This window comes from Anguilla rostrata, chromosome 17 (genome assembly GCF_018555375.3).
Source record: "Anguilla rostrata isolate EN2019 chromosome 17, ASM1855537v3, whole genome shotgun sequence".
Classification (NCBI taxonomy): domain Eukaryota; kingdom Metazoa; phylum Chordata; class Actinopteri; order Anguilliformes; family Anguillidae; genus Anguilla; species Anguilla rostrata.
Window position 1 is genome coordinate 15,972,405 of NC_057949.1, and position 19,751 is coordinate 15,992,155.

The window sequence follows — 19,751 nt, forward strand, 5'->3', positions numbered from 1 at the left end:
GAAAGAGGTCAGTTTGAAATAGCCTGAAATCACTTCATTGGCAACGGACATGTTGTGGTAATTATTTTTAATGTTCCACAGCCATAATATAATAGCCATCAAATTAATGCATATCTAAACTAAATTAATGCAATGAAATCTGCAGCGAATAATGTAGTGTCAGTAATATAGGGATACGCTGACTTTGATCTCTTTAAACATAAAGTAGACAAAGTAAAAAAAAAGACTACAGATCTAAATTAACTGGAAGAAAGAGTGCTAATTGTTAAATGATAGGAGAAAATTGTTAACATGCAGTGGAAGATCTGGATCGAGGGCCTCATAGCCAAGACTTCCCTTACAATCACATACATGAGATCCAAACACCCAAAAGTGATGTTTCCTCCTTACATGCTTGGTGATATAAAACCAAAGTTGCAGATTTAAATGACTGACCGGAATGAACGCATGTATTTAGCAATATTCTTGACAATGTTATTCCACCGTTCCATCAATTTAAAAAAAAAAAAGGCTTTGCCGTCAAGGGTTGGACAAGTGCAAAGAAATATCCCTAAGTAGGACAAAGTCCACATTCTGGACCTGTTTCTGCCTTTTTAATTGTGTCTGTTTCTCTAAGTTCTTCTTTTGGAAGGTGATTATTATTATTATTATGATGATGATGATGAAGTAATACCTTTCTGTCCTCACTTCCAGTTATGTTTTGCAAAAAAAAAAAAGATCACAAATCAAGCCATTGCTTCCGGGCTACGTATTTACACTGACTGTACCAACCTTTAAGGTGTATGTATGTGGCTCGAAAGATCATACAGTAATTCAAGATACTTAACTATTACACTGTTAATCTGTGGCTGAGTACAGTCAGCTTGGTCTAATTATGGAAAACACAGCCAAGCATGTGCTGTAGGATGTGACAGGCTGTTCCCGCAGATCTTGTTCTGGAACACCCTCCGACCGCACGTACAATTAGTCTGAAGTGCGCGTGCACACCCAGAGGACCCAGAGTACGTTTAAATTAAATCCAGCAGTCATTACTGTAATGTACTTCTCTGGCTCTTCTGGGGCAGCCTTCAGCTGTGATCTCGTGTAGGAAGCAGCGGGGCGGGGTTTTTTCGTCTTTCGGATTCACGCCTTCGTAACGTTCGATTAGCGGCTCGCGGAGGGTGGGGGGGGGGGGGCAACCGGAACGCCGCGTTCCCGTTCGGTCCGCGGCTCCACCCTCATAATTAGGAATAATATCGTTACGGACGCTTTCATGTTCCTTTAATTAAGGCGTGAGGCAAAGAAAAGAAGCCCCATAAGGCACATTAGCAACACCCGGATACAAAATGGCGGAACTGCATTAGAAAAGGTCGTCGTTGCGACACGAAGGGTTAGCGACAGGCCCACGAGCGAAACGACTCTGCTGGTGAATCCCACGAATCCACGCTGCCCCAGTGTTGTCAGCCCCTGCAGTGTGTGTGAGAGACCGTACAGAATGCACACCGATGCTGAGATACAGTTAGCAATAAGCGCTGGACTTTTAATCCGTCACGTGAAAGAATCAAAGTCCCGTACCATCTGGCTGAAATGTTGTGAACAGTGAATAGTTCTGTTGTGAATAGTGAATAGTTCTGTTGTGAATAGTGTTTATGTACCACTGGCTGAAGTAACCGACACCTCTGAATCTCTCCGATTGTTTGGACGAGCCCCTCCTGGTCCGTGAAAGTGGATGGAGAGGTCATGTAGGCAAAGAGGGTGTTCTGGCAGCACATTGCCGAGCTCTTTACACCATTAGTCGCACGAACGAAGTGCATTCTGGGCCAGACAGGACGGTCCAACCTGTGACACATTCCTGTCGCTGAGTACTGGATGGATTTAGCAGAGACGTAGTACCCACATGACCTGCACAGGGTCACAGACTAACCTCTTACTGCTTCATTAAACTTCATTTTCGTTTTTATGCACGCACAAAAAACAGCTTGAGAATGTAAGAAAGCAGCGCAATGCAGTCGTTGAATTCTCATTTTGCCATTTTGCTTCTGGGACATAACAAATGTCATCCTTGGCAGGATGGTTTCAATACCTTATGTCGCGTCCTCCATTATAAAAAGGGGACGTTTTGTTTAACATTTAAAGACAATAGTCCAGCAGGCAAGTGCCAAGAGGCCATCTCACACATGTCAGTTTACTCCCCTATAGAACAGCACATTCAGGTTTACGTTCCTATAGAACAGCACATGCAAGTTTACTCTACTATAGAACAGCACACATCAATATACTCTCCTATAGAACAGCACATGTCAGTATACTCCCCTAGAGAACAGCACTTGCAGGTTTACTCTACTATAGAACAACACATGCTAGTTTACTCCCCTATAGAACAGCACATATCAGTATAGTCTACTATAGAACAGCACATGCAGGTTTACTCTCCTATAGAACAGCACATGCAGGTTTACTCTACTATAGAACAGCACACATCAATATACTCTCCTATAGAACAGCACATGTCAGTATACTCCCCTATAGAACAGCCCATGCAGGTTTACGCTCCTATAGAACAGCACATGTCAGTTTACGCTCCTATAGAACAGCACATGCTAGTTTACTCCCCTATAGAACAGCACATGTCAGTTTACTCCCCTATAGAACAGCACATGTCAGTTTACTCCCCTATAGAACAGTACATGCTAGTTTACTCCCCTATAGAACAGCACGTCAGTTTACTCTCTTATAGAACAGCACATGCCAGTAAACTCTCCTATAGATCAGCAGCTTCCAGGCATGTCTGAATTAATTTGTCATCTCTTTTTACTATATAATTTGTGTGTCACTCAAGCTCAGCAAGAAATTCCAGAATAAACATAAGGTTTGACTCGTAAAAGTGAGTTTTAACTCATAAGAGTCTGCAAAAGGTAGAATGTAAGAATGTAATTTCTTTGGCCATTCTATCAAAGTGGAATACATTGTCTCTCTGGAGTTCCCTCTCTTTAGTACCCTTTAGCTGGACACTCCTTTATTTGCCCTTGTTTTGAAAGCAGTCCACTGCTTATGCCATGACCGTGTTGTCATCCGAATCTGCCGTGCGGGTAAACAGGCATTCGCACATGGTGGGAAACCTTTTGGGAAAGCCAAGAGGCTTCAACGCTTTGCTACAGAGGGATAAGCGCTATTTATACCTCCTGTTTGCGCAGGTCACGTGTCCCCAGCCGGTAGACAACAAAGCGTAAGTCACCACCAGATCCAAGTTCATTTAATCGTCCACATTCATATTCATCAGGTTCACAGTTCCAAAGACTGAGGAGCAACCACTGACGGTCTGCCACATATGCATGGATTATTATTCATATAAGACATGGATAAAATTAAATGAAGGAAAAAATTGTATTCTGAGAGGTAAATACTGAGGAAATACTGTCCCTCTTAAGGTAGACTCCATATATAGACGATGCTGGCCGAATGCGTTTTGGCCACGAACATCAACTGCAATTCACATCCCCCTTGAGAAACGTGGGGGATGGTAAAAGGTGTCTTTGTTCACGGCGAAGGGACCTTTTCCTGCTGAGCTATCTGAGCTTCGCATTGCCTTCTGGGAAGGCTCCGGTATCCATGTCGTGTGAAGGTGATGTTCCTACTGATGAGACCTCTGGCTCACCCCAAGGAGTGAACATGGGAGTGTCGTCAGCCTCTGCTGTGTTCCTGGGACTGTTAAGCACTGTTGCGCTTTCCACTGAATGTTCTAGAACAGAATTACATTTCACCTCCGAGGCTCCCGCTAGTTCAAAGGATGTGCATCAAATATGAGTATATGGAAAGCATATGGAATATAAAGACACCTGCTATTGATTTACTGAAATATACATCTATTTTTGTAACTAGCTGAATTTACCTGTAAATGTTTAAGTATTTGTTTTGGATAAGGTAGGAGAACATTATCTGTAGACCTAAAAAAAAAAAAAGAAGCTTGGAAACCCTGAATTTTTCAGGTTGTAGTGAAGTTGAGTAAGCCTAGTGGCTTCTATCATAGTTGTGAAATGACAGACTTTCTGAGGTATTGTATTAAAATGACAGAAACAGAAAGCGAAACTATTTAATAAAAAAACTGATCAAGATGTGTCTTTTGTCTCAGTTAGGAGTTGTACTGTACTTTGTTTCAGTACAGAAGCTCATCATTAAAACTGGTATTTCTCTTAAAGGGATGGCCTTGTCATTAAAACCGGTACTTCTCTTAAAGGGATGGCCTTGACCTCTGTAGAAGTCTTCCTCCATGCCCAGATTAAAAATAAAAAAGCTTATACTGGGTTGTTTTTGTTTGTTTTAATTTTAATGGATGATGGAATCTTTATTACATTGTGACATTAAAATATACCGATAAAACACATCAATGTTTCATTATCTTTATTTCACAGTCATGTTTGACGTCTGCTTGCATTGACCACATAGTGGAATCATCATATTTAACCAACACGATGAAGAGTGTTGCCCATTGGAACCCTTTAATATTACCCATAGCTGACTTTGCATTGCTCTCATCATGAAAGGTTTAACAGCCAACCAACCATATACAACAGAGGCTAGGATCAATCCTATGACATCATAAAGTATGCGGCCTGTAGTTCCCAAACTTTAGGAGTCAGTGTTTCATTTTCATGTCACAAACTTCAGCCACAGCCATGTCAATGAGGTATCCTGACAGACAGCTGTCTATCGTTTCATAGTCAGACCAACGACTTTGAATTCGCCCGCCACTCCTCTGATTTTGACCAATATCATTCAAATTTGGTCACGAAGAACTTCATTAAGCGACATAAACACAATGGTGAGTATGTACCAAAACAGAGAAACGCGGACAGGGTTAAATGGGCAGAATTAAATTAGAAAAATGTGTGTGCATGGAAAGGGAGGGGTTGAAGAAGCGCCACCCGCTTGGAAGAGGACCTGTGTTTTAGGAAAGCACGAGAAGCTGGGGGGGGGGGGTATTTTACCGCATTATGCCAGGAGTCTGCTTGTGCCCATTGACCTCTTCCTGTCCCCTCCCCCGTCGAATGTGTTTATACCTCTGCCAGCCAATCCCCGCAAAGGTGCCCGGGCGAAGCAGGTGATCACCTGGGAAGGCCGCGGATAGCGTTCCCCGTGGGAATGTTCCGCTGGCCCCGGCGCCGGGATTCCTCCGCCCGGGCCCCGCCAGGGAGAGACACGCCCCCTGCAGCTCACGTTTCAAACTGCGCCGGCGGAGTCCGTCTATGAATAGACCCTCCGGGGGCTTCTCTTACGAGGACCGGGGGGGGGTCCATTTACGGTCACCGAAAGAATCCGGAATATCAGGGTACCTCAGACTGGCGTGTTCAGTAGACTATGGGTGCTGGGAGGCGGGGTTGGGTGGCGCCTCGGGCGGCTCGTCCTGTTACGGGACCGTCCCAGGGCGCGGATGGGCCCGGGGTCTCATCTCAAATCTGGCCTTGTCTCAGTGCGCAGCAGCGCCTCCTCCTGTTCAGCCAGGTGCACACAGCACTGCTTGCTCGAGCTGCACATGATAAGCTCCCTCCTCCGACTAACGTCTGCACATGCTAAACTAGTAGAGTGCTTGGCATCGCCAGTTTCGAAAGAGGGCATGGACTGACGGTGGTGGTCGCAGCAATGAGCATGGCTCATGAATAACGATTGGTCTGGCTCCTCCCCTTCAGCTTTTCAGCCTCGCTCCTCTTTAGCTCTCTGGCTCCTCCCCTTCAGCTTTTCAGCCTCGCTGCTCTTCAGCTGTCTGGCTCCTCCCCTTCAGCTTTTCAGCCTCGCTCCTCTTCAGCTCTCTGTTTCCTCCCCTTCAGCTTTTCAGCCTCGCTGCTCTTCAGCTGTCTGGCTCCTCCCCTTCAGCTTTTCAGCCTCGCTCCTCTTCAGCTGTCTGGCTCCTCCCCTTCAGCTTTTCAGCCAGCGTGCTTTCGCTCCATTCCCACTCTCACACGCTCACTCTCTCTCGCGCTCTCTCAGTTTGGGGATCCCGGTCTCCCCCTCCCCCCCCCTCCAATGTGGAAAGTGAGCGCACCTTTAAGCTCCGGGCTGATTCGCCAACACGGCCCAGGTATATGAGCCCACTCAGCTAGTGGGCGTGGCCCCAGACTGGCGCAGATTGTTATGTATGACCATCTGTTGAAATCTGCATATTTATTTTCCTGCAGCTATCAGCAATGCTGTCCTGGTCTAAGTATGGAACTTGCCTTTCCAAGAACTGAGCAACAGATTAGCAGTGTTCATTTCTATATTCTGCTTGTCTTTCGACCTCTTATCCAGAAATAAAATTCAGAAGAAGCTGCCAGGCAAATGTGGAAAGTGCAGTAATTTCTTTGTCGCAAGCAGACTTACAGCATCTTTAATTTGATTTTCCACCACACCCACACTGTTTAATCCTTACACTGAAGTAATCTGCTTTTGATTATAACCAATACTCTGCAGCCAAGAGACACCCATGCAGCCATGTGAATAAAGTAAGCACAGTCATCCGCACATTGATTAGGAGGCTTTTACATAACAGGCCTTAAAGTATGTCTACATGCCCCTTCTCTTCTTCCTCTTGAGAACCGGTTCGGACAGGGACATGGTTCAACATGCATCCATGTTTAAATGCCTAATCACTGTGTTTTGACTGATTGATGTTTTAGCCTATCAGGGGCATGTTCCCACCTTGCAAACTCCGCACCATCGTTTGCATGCTGGTCACAAGCTGCCAGATTTGTAGTATTTTAGCCGTTACAGACACAAAGTTTGCACAAGCATGGAGACGGTCATCTTGTTACTCGATACGGTTTCCGAAAGTCCATACATCAATCCATCATCTATACCCGCTTTTCCTGATCAGGGTATTGGGCGTTACTGGAGCCCATCCCAGCATGCATTGGGGGGGGGGCAGGAATACACCCTGGACAGGCCGGCAATCTATGGTTTCCAAAAGTAATGCGTTAAATATATGTGTGTGTGTTTGTGTGTGTGTGTGTGTAGCATGCCTGTGTAGCGGTAAGACCACAGGCAGTCCTTTGTTCCCAGCCTGCTGGGAGGCTAATCGCCCTTAAATGGAGTGCAAAGCCGGTAGCCTCGCTGGGAGAGGGAAGGCAGCGTCTAATTCCCACGGTGTAATGGCGGCCTGGCACACAGCTACAAACACCGCCATTACTCCCAGAGCCATTACTCCCAGAGCCATTACTCTCACAGCCATTACTCTCAGAGCCATTACTCCCAGAGCCATTACTCCCAGAGCCATTACTCTCAGAGCCATTACTCCCAGAGCCATTACTCTCAGAGCCATTACTCCCAGAGCCATTACTCTCAGAGCCATTACTCTCAGAGCCATTACCCCCCGCATGTCACTCAAAAGACAAATGCCCAGCAGTGATCCGCCATCAATCCAAACCCAACTGAAGGACCGGGGTTCGCCCGCCTTCATAATCTCCTCTCATTGGCCCAGATTGAACCAATCAGCTCTTCATACCTAAATCCTTCATGATATGACTCGCTGTTATTAAACCGGTTCAGGCACAGAAAGCCCCCCCCCCCACCCCCACCCCACCTTTGGATACCATTCAATCTTAGCTGCATTACCCCTGCCTGTCACTCAAAAGACAAATGCCCAACGGTGAGCCGCCATCAATCCAAACCCAACTGGAAGACCGGAGCGGGACCAAGCTCCTGCCCGCCGGGGTGAGGGCAGCCTCCCTCAGCACGAGCCCACTGAGGCGGTTAATCGCAGGGGGATTGGGGTGACGCTCTGCAGGGGTAATGGACCGGCTCCTGCCTCGGAGAGACAGAGAGGCTTCCAGGATCACACAGAGCCCGACAAACGCGTCGGAACAATTTTTATCCTGTCTGACACTGTTGCGATTGGTTTCTCTGCCAGTGTGAAACTCTGCTCCAGCGCACAGCGACTGGCTCCTGTGTCAGGGCTTCCAGCCTCCAGTGTTCATCCATAACAGGGCAAAAACATAAAAGAGCAGGACGTATACCAGCAGAACCACACAGGAGGGACATTCAGGTAAAACAGAGGGACAGGTAACAATGATGCTGTTTTTTTCCCAAATTACTTAATTATATAAAATAACTACTAAACATAACCCTGTTAAAGAGGTGTGGCAATGGATTTTACCGCAGTCGTGACTGAGAGGTTGGGAAGGCTTGGGGAAGATGTGCAAGGATTTGGTCAGGCTGAGCAGCTGGAACTGGGGGAGGGGCCAGGTCTACACTGGCTATATGATTGGGCAAGCTGAGAAGCCGGAACTGGGGGAGGGGACAGGTGTACACTGGTTATATGATTGGGAAAGCTGAGAAGCCGAAACTGGGGGAAGGGCCAGGTCTGCACTGGCCATATGATTGAGCACAGCCTACGAAGGAGGGAGGGAGAAGGCTGGGATTTTACAATGGCTAAGAGGCACTGAATTAGCATGGAATGGGACTATTAAGCACAGGTCTAAATAATAATGCTTTCCTGACTCCTGAACAGTTTAAGCCTCGTTAAACGCTTAATGGGCCGTACTTAAATAAACTGGAGAGCAACCCCCAACACATCTACAACACCAATCTGCTTTTATTCTTTCATTTTTTAAATTTGCCTTTAAGCAATCAGTCTGGCAACATATCAAGTTTCTGCAGCTGGTAGGAGAATATAGAACAGAAAGTAACTACTGTTGAGACAACTGGATTGAAATATTACCTCATTGCAAAGCCCGTTGGATTTTAACTATACATTATGATCATTTATAACCATAAATCCCACACTCGTATCTATGAAAAATGATACTAAAAATGATATGAATACTCTTAGTAAGCCTACCATTTTTTACAACAACATCAAAACTTTCCACAGCACATCGATATTCATTCATAAAAAATTATTACCAAGTTGTATTGCATCAATAGCAGGACCACCCAGCCTTGTCCCTGGAAGTTTACCATCCTGTAGGTTTTCATTTCAACCCTAATTTGGGACACCCGATTCTACTAATCAGCAGCTCAATGAGATCCCTAGCTGTTGAATGAGGTGTGCTTTGTTGTGGTAGGAGTGAAAACCTGGAGGTGGATAGATGCTCAGGAACTGGGTTGGGCAGCCCTGCTATACAGGCTGATGCCACTCAACAATGCATACGCAGAATACCTGATCAGCAAACGCATGCTGCCATTCAAAATCAATGTGGTCCTCATAATGAAGGTAAACATTAAATTTTGTAAAGAGGGGTGCTCACAAACGACCAGCACTGTATGGAGGGTTGGGCTGTGAGACGCATCGCCCTCACCCTCATGATGCAACAAAGGGGCGTGTGCTGTGGGGTGACAATGGGCTTCAGCACAAAGAAACGAACAGGCAATCAGGATATTTGAGCAGCACATCATTCATCGGGGAAATGCCTGGGGTTCGCCCGCCTTCCTAATCTCCTCTCATTGGCCCAGATCAACCAATCAGCTCTTCATACCTAAAGCAGCCTTCATGACATGAGCCTCGCTGTTATCAAAGGGGTTTAGGCACAGAAAGCCCCACCACCCCCACCCCACCCCCACCCCACCTTTGGATACCATTTAAACTTGGCTGCAAGCACCAGTTAACGAAACGTGGATAAAGAACGCATTTCAGCTTTCGGCAAATGGAAAAAATAATAATTATACCGTACCACATTTAAACAGTGTCTTTCATCTCACAGTGTAAAAGCACATTACAGCGTAGGGGGAACTCACCTCAAACCACAGTGAGCAGCACCCTCCTGGAAGAGGAATGGCAGCCATTTTGTGGCTGAGGGCTCAACAAGCATCAGCTGGGGCAGAGAGGGAGGTAATATTAAAGCAGTTAGCCTGGGGATGATTATAGGGCCAGCTTGCAAGCCAGGTTAGGGATCTGTCTAGCCCCCTGGAGAACTCCAGACCCTTTGAAGTAAGTGCCATGGGACCTTTAATTACCGGTGAGTCAGGGCTTCAGTTTAAATTATTGTGTGGAAAACAGCACAATGATTGTGACTGTGCGAGGCCCTGTCACCCTGAACCCCATTTTCTTTGAATCTCTTTGTCCAGAAAGCAATCCGTTTTTTTTTCAGGGCCGGTACAAAAAATGGAGCCAATTTTGAGTGGTCAGGCCGCAGGGAAGGAAATAATGTTCGTGCAGCAATAACATGATTTGAAGGCTACACCTGGAGTTTGACACCTGTTTTAGACCCCCCACCCCATGGTTTTTAGAAATCAAACATGAGCAGAAATTGGGAAACAATCTTAAGATTGCGCTTTTTAGTTTAAATCCGAGAACATTTTTAGGAATGATGCCCCTGACCTGTTTCAGTTAAAGTAGCCCCACTTACAGCCCAGTGTCACTCCTGAATGCAGTGATCAATGTGCACTAGGCACAATAGCCGGCCTGATCGCAGAAAACCCTCAGCCCTGATTGGTTCGGGACAGGATGTAGACCACTACAGTGATGCCGCAGTCACATTTTTTTGTAACAATAATAGCATTCAGTGCTTCTGCTTCTGCTGCTATATAAACTCTCAGGGGATACTTCTGTTTCATTTACTCATGGATTTTTATTTTTTTTAACCTGCCACTTTACTGAAAAATCCTACGCTCTTTTGGCAATTCATGCGTTAAACTGAAGTCTGTGCAGCAGGCTGATATTAAACCGAAGCACTAATTGCTTAGTGTGAGCAATTAGCGCGCCTAATCAGAACGAATGAGGATGAGCACGAAGCGTTAAATCTTTTATGACCGAGGAACACCTGAGGAATCAAACGGGGAACTTTGCTTTAAGCCACCTGGAAAAGAAATGCAATTATTCATCTTCGCTCTCTGAACACCGCGGCGATCCCTAAGTTTCAGAAGCTATTTTAATGTCACGTTTTTGTCAATTGCACGTTGCATATTTTTTTGTTCATTTCAGGGCAGTCACATGATGATGTCACATACAGTATATGCGGAGGCCAGTAATGATCACTGGGTAAGTAAAGTGCCTCGATTGATTGATTGATTGATTGATTTATTAGAAGCGTCATTCTGCTCCACTGTAGCAAGATGGTGGCAACAATACCACTATCACTCACACACTAAGTTCTCTTCAAATGACATTCGGTCTCTGGGGCCAAACAGAGGTTAAGGTGACAAAAATGAGGGAAAAAATTACGTATGTAAAGTTGTTCAACGAACAACATGGCTGGAGGAACAGGTGTGAGTTCATCAGGTTTGACCTTCTTCGTCCCCACCAGAGAACACAAAATGACTGCCAGGAAGCTGGGACCGAGCTTGCCGATATCTCCACGTGTGCATAAAATGTGTCTGACATTTGGGGTGATGTCCATTCATCCATTTTATAACCCGCTCATTGCTAGTCAGGGTCACAGAGGTGCTGGTACCTATCTCAGTATGCACTTAGAGAAAGGCAGGAATGCACCCTGGACAGGTCTTTTGACTGTTGGAGGAAACCGGAGTACCTGGAGGAAACCCACGAGGACATGATGAGAACATGCAAACTCCATACAGAAAGGGCCCAGGATTCGAACCCAGGACCTTCTTGCTGTGAAGCAACCATGCTACCCACTGCACCAATAAATAATCCTGAAAATCTTATTGTAGGGTATTGTAATAAGGCAGCATTATGTGCTATACAAACTGCATTTTGTGCTGTCCTGTAAAGAGGTCTTCAGCTGCTTGGAAAGCCAGAGAGGTCATAATATATGTTACGTATAGTTAAATGTGTGTGTATGTGTGAGACTGCATGTATATTTTCATATGTGAGGCTGCATGTTTCCATACCAGTGTAAGTGTTTGTTTACATGCCTGTATGTGTGCGTGTGTGTGTGTGTGTCTCTGTGTGTGTGTATCTGAGCATGCGCGATGCGTGAATAATGTTTTGGAGAGCAGGAGGAGGTTCCCATAGGTACATAATCCACTTCATTAATTTGAAGCTTGTTAAAAATTTAAAGGTGTTCACACAGGAAAGTGGCACAGCTGTAGAAAACGGCCCTTAATTAAAAAGCAACTGCAACTGCATTAGGTGCTACACCAACTGCATTAAGTGCTACACCAACTGCATTATGTGCTATACCAGCTGCATTATGTGCTATACCAACTGCATTATGTGCTATACCAACTGCATTATGTGCTAAACCAGCTGCATTATGTGCTATACCAACTGCATTATGTGCTACACCAACTGCATTATGTGCTATACCAGCTGCATTAGGTGCTACACCAACTGCATTATGTGCTGTACCAGCTGCATTAGGTGCTATACCAACAGCATTATGTGCTATACCAGCTGCATTAGGTGCTATACCAACAGCATTATGTGCTATACCAGCTGCATTAGGTGCTATACCAACTGCATTATGTGCTATACCAGCTGCATTAGGTGCCATACCAATTGCATTAGGTGCTATATCAACTCCATTAGGTGCTATACCAACTGCACTATGTGCTATACCAACGGCATTGTGTGCTATACCAACTGCATTGAATGCTATACTGACTGCATTATGTGTTATACCAACTGCATCATGTGCTACACCAGCTGCATTATGAGTTATCTTGTAAAGTGGTCTTCAGCCACTTGGAAAGCCAGAGAGGTGATGTGTGTGGCTTCATGACTGTGGGGGTTAATGGTCAGTGATCATGGGTCACGTGCCACTGACTGAGGAGAAATCACAGTCAGGTTTGCAACTCTGAACAGCAAGCTTTGTGGTGACCTGTGGCCTTCGAGTTCAGTGATCATCAAAAGGAAGTTGCCAAAGTGTATTTGTGAAGAGATAGAATGAAAACTTGGATTTATTTGTCATTGAGTCATCGGGAGGTACGAAGCCACGCCCCCAGAACCGATGGCGATGCACAAGGCTTCCCGCAGACGAGTTGTGAGCTGACGGCGGGGTGGCAACTCGTTACCGTGGAGACCGCTTGAGTCACCGCGCCTCTGCTGTTCCGCGCTCGTCGCCCATAGGGCCCGGGAGAGGAGGCGAATGCGTCCGCCGAAGAGCCGCGAGACGCCAGGTCGTTCCTGGAGCCGGAGCGGGACAGACGCAGCTGACACCCCCACCCCCTCCACACCTCCCCCATAACACCCCCCAACTCCTGAGGAAGACTGAGGGACACCTTGTGCCTCACAGCCAGAGGGAAGGAGAAGCAGAGGAGGACTAATTAATAAGCGGGTTCTCTATCCTGCCTCTGTCTCCATAGAAACGCTCTGACAAGCACGAGAGTGCAGCTGTTTCAAAAGTCCACCCCTGTGACCTCTGACCCCGAGTCCCCAGAAAGGGATTTTGTTTCCAGATAACTCTGTTTATATACTGAATTGTCGTGTGTAAAACACTGATGACATTCTATACATTACATTTATTTGGCAGACACTAGTATCCAAAGTGACGTACAATAAGTGCATACCGAATGTCAGCAACTACAAAAGACAGGTCAGACAAGGTACAATACCTCATTATGTGACAGTTATTCATAGCCATGTACACATTAAGTCCAGTTCACACAGCAAGCATAGGCTAGGTCAGAGAGTAATGTTAAGTCAAACTAGGAGGCATGACAATAAGCTACAACATGGGATCACCGTGGAAGGATAACAGATTTGAGGATATTATGTGTCTACACTGGTGACTTTCCATTGGATATGAGGATAGTCCTAGAGTTGTTGGACAGAGTGGACTAAAATATCTAAGAGTCATCCTCAAATAGAGTGGAGAGGCTGATTTCTTTCCAGATATGTATTGATGTCCACTGTGTTACTAGTGTGTTCTGGTCAGTAAAGGAATAAAATGTCCAGAGAATACTTATTTCTTGTGGGTTACAGGTGGCATGGTCTCTGTCATCCTGAATTGCAGCATTAGCTGTTTATTTCTGTTTTTGCTTGTTGTTTTCCACTTCTTTAGCTAATATGGGTCCTATTGTTTTCCCTATGTGCTTTCTTATATTTGGTTATTAGACCCTGGGTTTTGCTCGGAGGCATGTTTACTTAAACTATATCTCTTGTAATAAGCTCTTCTAATTTATGTTACAGGGCTCTCTGTTGAATAGGTTCTCACTCTCCTTTAATGGAACTTCTAATGCCTATTCTTCCGTGTTTCTATTTTGTATGTGAGCAGAAACTGCTATAATGTGTCCTCTGAGCACTGTTCTACCCCCCCTGTCTGATTGGAGAGAGGAGAGGTCTGCATTATCTTTGCACTAGGAATAATTTCCATTCTTTATTAATGTGGTCATTCAATTTCACACACACAGGCACACACGCACGCACACACACGCACACACACACACACACAAATGTTCTCTTTCTGGTTAAATTTAAAGGGCATTTAGACTTATCTGACAATTAGAAATCTGTTGAAGGGTCTATCAATACAGCATCCCTCTTCCCTGCTCTCCTCCTCTCCTTCCCTCCTTTAAATTCAGTTTTTTTTGGTGAGGGGGGGGGTTTAAATTATCTGGAAATGTACCCATTCCTCACTGTTACTTCAATGCCTACAGTAAATGTTACATAAACTTACAATGCCTTTGTGTGGATTTGTACCTTCTGAAGTCTTAATAAAAAATAAAGTTTTCAGTCAGTTTTTTCACAAACACAGTTTGAAGACTTCATCACTGAACTCTAAGGCCGTTACTACGAAGCTTGCTGTTCACTGTTGCAAACCTGACTGTGATTTTTTTTTAGAAATGTAACTACACACATCACTTGGCTGGCTGAAGACCTCTTTACAGGATAGCACATCATGCAGTTGGTATAGCACATGATGCAGTTGAGATAGCACACAATCATGTTGGTATAGCCCATAATGCAGTTGGCATAGCACATAATGCAGTTGAGATAGCAATTAATGCAGTTGAGATAGCATATAATGAAGTTGGTATAGCACATAGTGCAGTTGATATAGCACATAATGCAGTTGGTATAGCGCATAATGCAGTTGGTATAGCACATAGTGCAGTTGAGATAGCATATCATGAAGTTGGTATAGCACATAATGCAGTTGTATAACACATGTGCAGTTGAGATAGCATATCATGAAGTTGGTATAGCACAAAATGCAGTTGTATAACACATAATGCATTTGGTGTAGCACATAATGCAGGTGGTACAGCACATAATGCAGTTGGTATAGCACATAATGCAGTTGATATAGCACATAATGCAGTTGGTATAGCACATAATGCAGTTGGTATAACACATTATGCAACTGGTATAGCACCAATGAAGTTGGTGTAGCACATAATGCCGGTGGTACAGCACACAGCTTTTCTATTGCTGTTTATTTTTATTTTTTAATTAAGGGCTATTTTCTACTGCAGTGCCACTCTCCTGTGTGAACACCTTTAAATTTTAACAAGCTTCAAATTAAGTGAAGCGGAAATTACACCCAGGGGAACCTCCTCCTGCTCTCCAAAACTGCATTCACGCCTCGAATACACACTGATGCACACACACACACGCACGAATGCACACACACGCACGAACAACACAAAACTTTTTTGGGGATATTTAATTCCTTATTAACCTTTGAAGAATTGCCAGAATGTATGATGCCCTGCATGCAGAAGAGCCTTTGCTGAAAGCTGACGTGCTTTAATTGCGGCTGTTTTAAAAGCCCCTTTCACTCAGCAGCATATATATATATATATATATATATATATATATATAACACTATTAATGAACGCTGGCCTTGTCCACGTTGCTATAAACAGCACTTCCGTGTTGAAGCATCACAGTCCCCTTCCAACTGGTCCATCTGGCTCAAAGTCTCCCCTTTAGTGTAACTGCAATACGTTACGGTAATAAGTTTCTTTGCTACAATATCTGGTTGAATAGTGTTAAAAGCAGATGAGAAATCGAGGGACAGCAGCTTAGCACATGTCTTAAAACCTTCTAGATGTTTAATACCACGTTTAACAGTGTGCCAGCTACATCCTCTACACCCTATTTAGTCCCACCAGCAAACTGTTGTGAATAAAACAGGTGTCAGGGTTTTTCAATTATTCTTTTTTCACCAAATTCTCAAAGGATTTGATGACGAATTATACGAGGGTAATTGGCCTAAAATCATTTAGGGTTTTGAGGTGTTTGTTTTTAGCTGTGTTCAGTTAAAATGTGTTCAGGTCCTGTTTGTCAGGGTTGTGCCCTTCTAGCTCAACTCATGCTCTCTCAAACAGAGCCCAGCTCATTTCTGCTGAGTCCCCTCTCCAATTTTCCTTTATAACACTTTCCTTTTTCACTTCCTGCATTTTATGCCACTCAATCAAATTTCTTGCAGGAAAAGACCTATTTCTCCTATTTATTAGGGTCTTGATTTTGTAACCCAGGGCTAACTGTTGGGGTAGAACTTCATAGTAATTTCAGGGATAACTGTGTCCTCACAAAAAAGTAACATAGCCGCTCATGACATCAGTGAAATATGCAATACCCCTGCAAGAGAAAGGATCAACAGAATATTGCACGTTGTTTGGTTGATGCCATTAAAGGAGGAACTCTCAGCTGGGGTCTATTGGATTCTCTGAGAATCACCATAAAAATGTTTATATGGTGATTCTCAGAGACAACAAGTGAAAGCTGAATAAGACTCAGACAAAGAACATGGTCAAGAAATCAATTATATGCCTCTTCGTTTCGCCTCTTTCTTTGTTTTACGTTTGGTAGGGTTTTTTTTTTTTTTACAACATAAAAGACATAAAACTTAAGTGCAAAAAAACAACAAAAACCACAGGGTCGCCTCACGGGCGAAGAGCAGAACTTCCTCAGCATCGTTCTTACACCATTTCTTACATGATTTAATTCTGACAAGGCTTCAGTTTGTTTGATGTAATATAAGGCGCATGTAAGTCACAGCGCCTCCTTCTGCTCAATACAGCCATAGCCATGAGGCAATCTCTGGACTCACTGACAGATTTCCTCCCTTTCAGACCATGAGTAGCGTTTCGCTGTTTATTAGAAAGCAAGGGCCGGGCTGATTGTAACCCGTCTGCAAGGCCTTCAGCTGAAACAGTGGAATAAGGAAAGCATGAACTTACACTCAGAAACAGTGATACGTTATATAGAAATCGAGTCGCGCAGAGCTATGGTTAAACATTAGCGATAGGCTATGATTAAAAATAAGGGACAGGTTCAACATAAGGGATAGAATTTCCGTCCCTTCGCTATATAAAGGATTATATTAATGTCAGTAACGCTGATCGTCCTCTTCAATCACGGCCGCAAAGTGATGTGCCAGATGGTGTGAAGCGGAGGCTGAGTTTCAGAAGCCGCAGCCCGGGCGACTGCTCAAGTACACGCCCGTTTAAGCCAAGGAATTCTCTGGCAAAAAAAAAAATCGACGATCCCCCAAGCTGCCGATGCTCGTGTTCATCATTCACGGCGTGATAAAGCTGAAACAGATGAAAGGAGGCTCGGAACTGAATTACGCGCAGGCGAGATTCGATTACGAGCGACGGCGCGCCTGTTCCTGCGTCCCGTGACCTTGGACGTCTCTTCGGCTTTCTTCGCCTTGTTCTGAGGTCAAATGATGTCATCCGTGATACTCTCTGACTGGTCCAGGCGACGGCTGTTTATGTACGTAGCAGCATAGGCATGTACATTACATCGTAAGCATGGGGGGGGGGGGGCACAGATTTCATCACAGACTGGCGGGGGGGGGGGGGGGGTATTGAGCAAGGGGTTTCTTGTATAGTAATGCTATTGGTAGAGTAGGTTGAGATAAACAGATGTAAACAGACGGTCGCCAAGCAAACAACATCGCAAACAGCCAGGCCTATACTGCCCTACAAAGCCTAACTGCAGTAACTACGCAAAGGGTAAAACTGAGAAAAATGGCTTTAAAGTATTTTAACTGGCCAGCCAAATGTGTTATAGGTATATCAGTGATATTGCACTAATTGTACATGTATTCATGAGGTAAATTTTATGCCCAAAAACCATGATGGCTGATTTGACCTTTAACCCCAAAAATGTAGTTACTGCACTTTGCCTTTGCATTGCCTTAAATGGTTCTAAGAGCAATGCAAAAGCAAAGTGCAGTAACTACAATGTTCTCAGCTTTTATATTGTGTTGTCAGTGAACAAAAACTATTTTGACACTGATTTTGTTATAATTGTATTTAACAGTAGGCTATTTAACAACTCTACTTATGGATTTGTGCATGTTTAATTAAGTCTGGACAAATTGAGAATTTTAGACGTTTAGTCTTAATATCATTTCATTTCACTTTTTACTTATTCACCTATCTAGATAATTATTTTCCTATCAATTAAACTTTGCATCATCATCTTCAATTTCATCATCGTTGTCATCACCACCACTGTTGTTGCCTTGATGACAATCACATTAATAATTTTCATTATCCTTGTCTTTACTATTTAACACAATGAATAAATACAAGGCTACACTGAATCACAGTACAATGTGTTCATTATATTACATGTTTTAAACAGCGGCGTGTTTTGGTGGACCGCAAAACTTTCCTTTAAACTAATTGATCTCAAACTGTTTTAATTAATTTTCAGTGATTAACAAGCATGCAAACGATCTGACTAATCAATTGGAAAGTGACAGACAGCTTCTTCGCATTGTGTTAGGGAGATTAAATGATAAATGCGATTTAGAAAAATCCGTTTTAATCACTAAGCAGTGGCAGAAACTTCCCTGATTTTCCTTGAGTATCAATACAATTAATCCACCAAATAGGCTACTCAATACTATCATATATAGCCAGCTCTCCCCAAATAGGCAGTTTTAGCGAGTAGCCTAGGCCTTATAGCCTACATTTATTTTCATTTGCAGTACGAAATTGTGCACATTTTTAATCTATATTATTTGCGGATACATGCGCTTCTTTCTCCGCACTCGTATTCCTACAATGCGTAGGCTAGATTGTAAACAATCTTTAAGTGCATGACATGGCATCGGCGATGATGTGAAGTTACAGATGATAATGTTACAGCTACAGGGAGCAGGTAAGATAACGCTAGCTAACTAAACATCGCCTGTCAGTCAGCATATATAGCGAGGCTGACAGGTGTTTTATAATGTGATTGCTAGTTTCTCAACGCTTAATGTCATCGTTACTTAGCCTACCTGGGTATTTTCTTTTCAACACCAGTTCCACTATCCTCTTTCCCCTGGATAGTGCCATCTTAAACAGCTTTGTTGTGTGAGGTTAGATGGGTGAAATCGGCTGGTGGTAGAATCCCAAAGCAGTCGCGTGAGGTAACTTAGATGGGTAGATCGTAAAATCGGCCGGTAGAATCCCAAAGCAGACCGCAGTAACTTCACTTACTGCGGTCTGCCATGGTTTTGAGTCGGGTTTTGTAGTTACTGCAATTTTTATACCGTTTTTTCTCTAAAACTTTGTCACAAGATAAAACAGATATCAAGAAGTTCATTTTTAGTTATAACTCAATTTCGACCAAAATGTAGTTACTGCGGTTAGCCTTTGGACGGCAGTATAGGCTTATGTCCAAAATGTGAAAATAATGCAAAAAAAGTAAAAATGCAATTAATTGATTTGGATCAATAGGAAATCACCTTTATTGAACAACCACAGTGAAATAAATGAGCAACAATGTGTTTGAAGACTTTTCTGGAAGAAATATGTCAGTGGACAATCAGAAAAATACATAAGGCTATAGGCTTATGTCCAAAATGTGAAAATAATGCAATAAATTAAAAAATGCAATTAATTGATTTGATCATAGAAATCATCTTTATTGAACAACCCGGTGAAATAAATGAGTAACAATGTGTTTGAAGACTTTTTGGAAGAAATATATGTCCGTGGAAAATCAG

General features: G+C 43.8%; 1 long non-coding RNA gene across 1 annotated transcript; it reads left to right on the forward strand.

The window, feature by feature from the left end:
• Positions 1 to 1,157: 1,157 nt before the first annotated feature.
• LOC135243684 (uncharacterized) lies at positions 1,158 to 4,360 on the forward strand. Its single transcript, XR_010326751.1, has 2 exons — positions 1,158 to 2,696; positions 2,755 to 4,360. It is a non-coding gene; the product is annotated as an uncharacterized LOC135243684 (long non-coding RNA).
• The last annotated feature ends 15,391 nt before the right edge of the window (positions 4,361 to 19,751 follow it).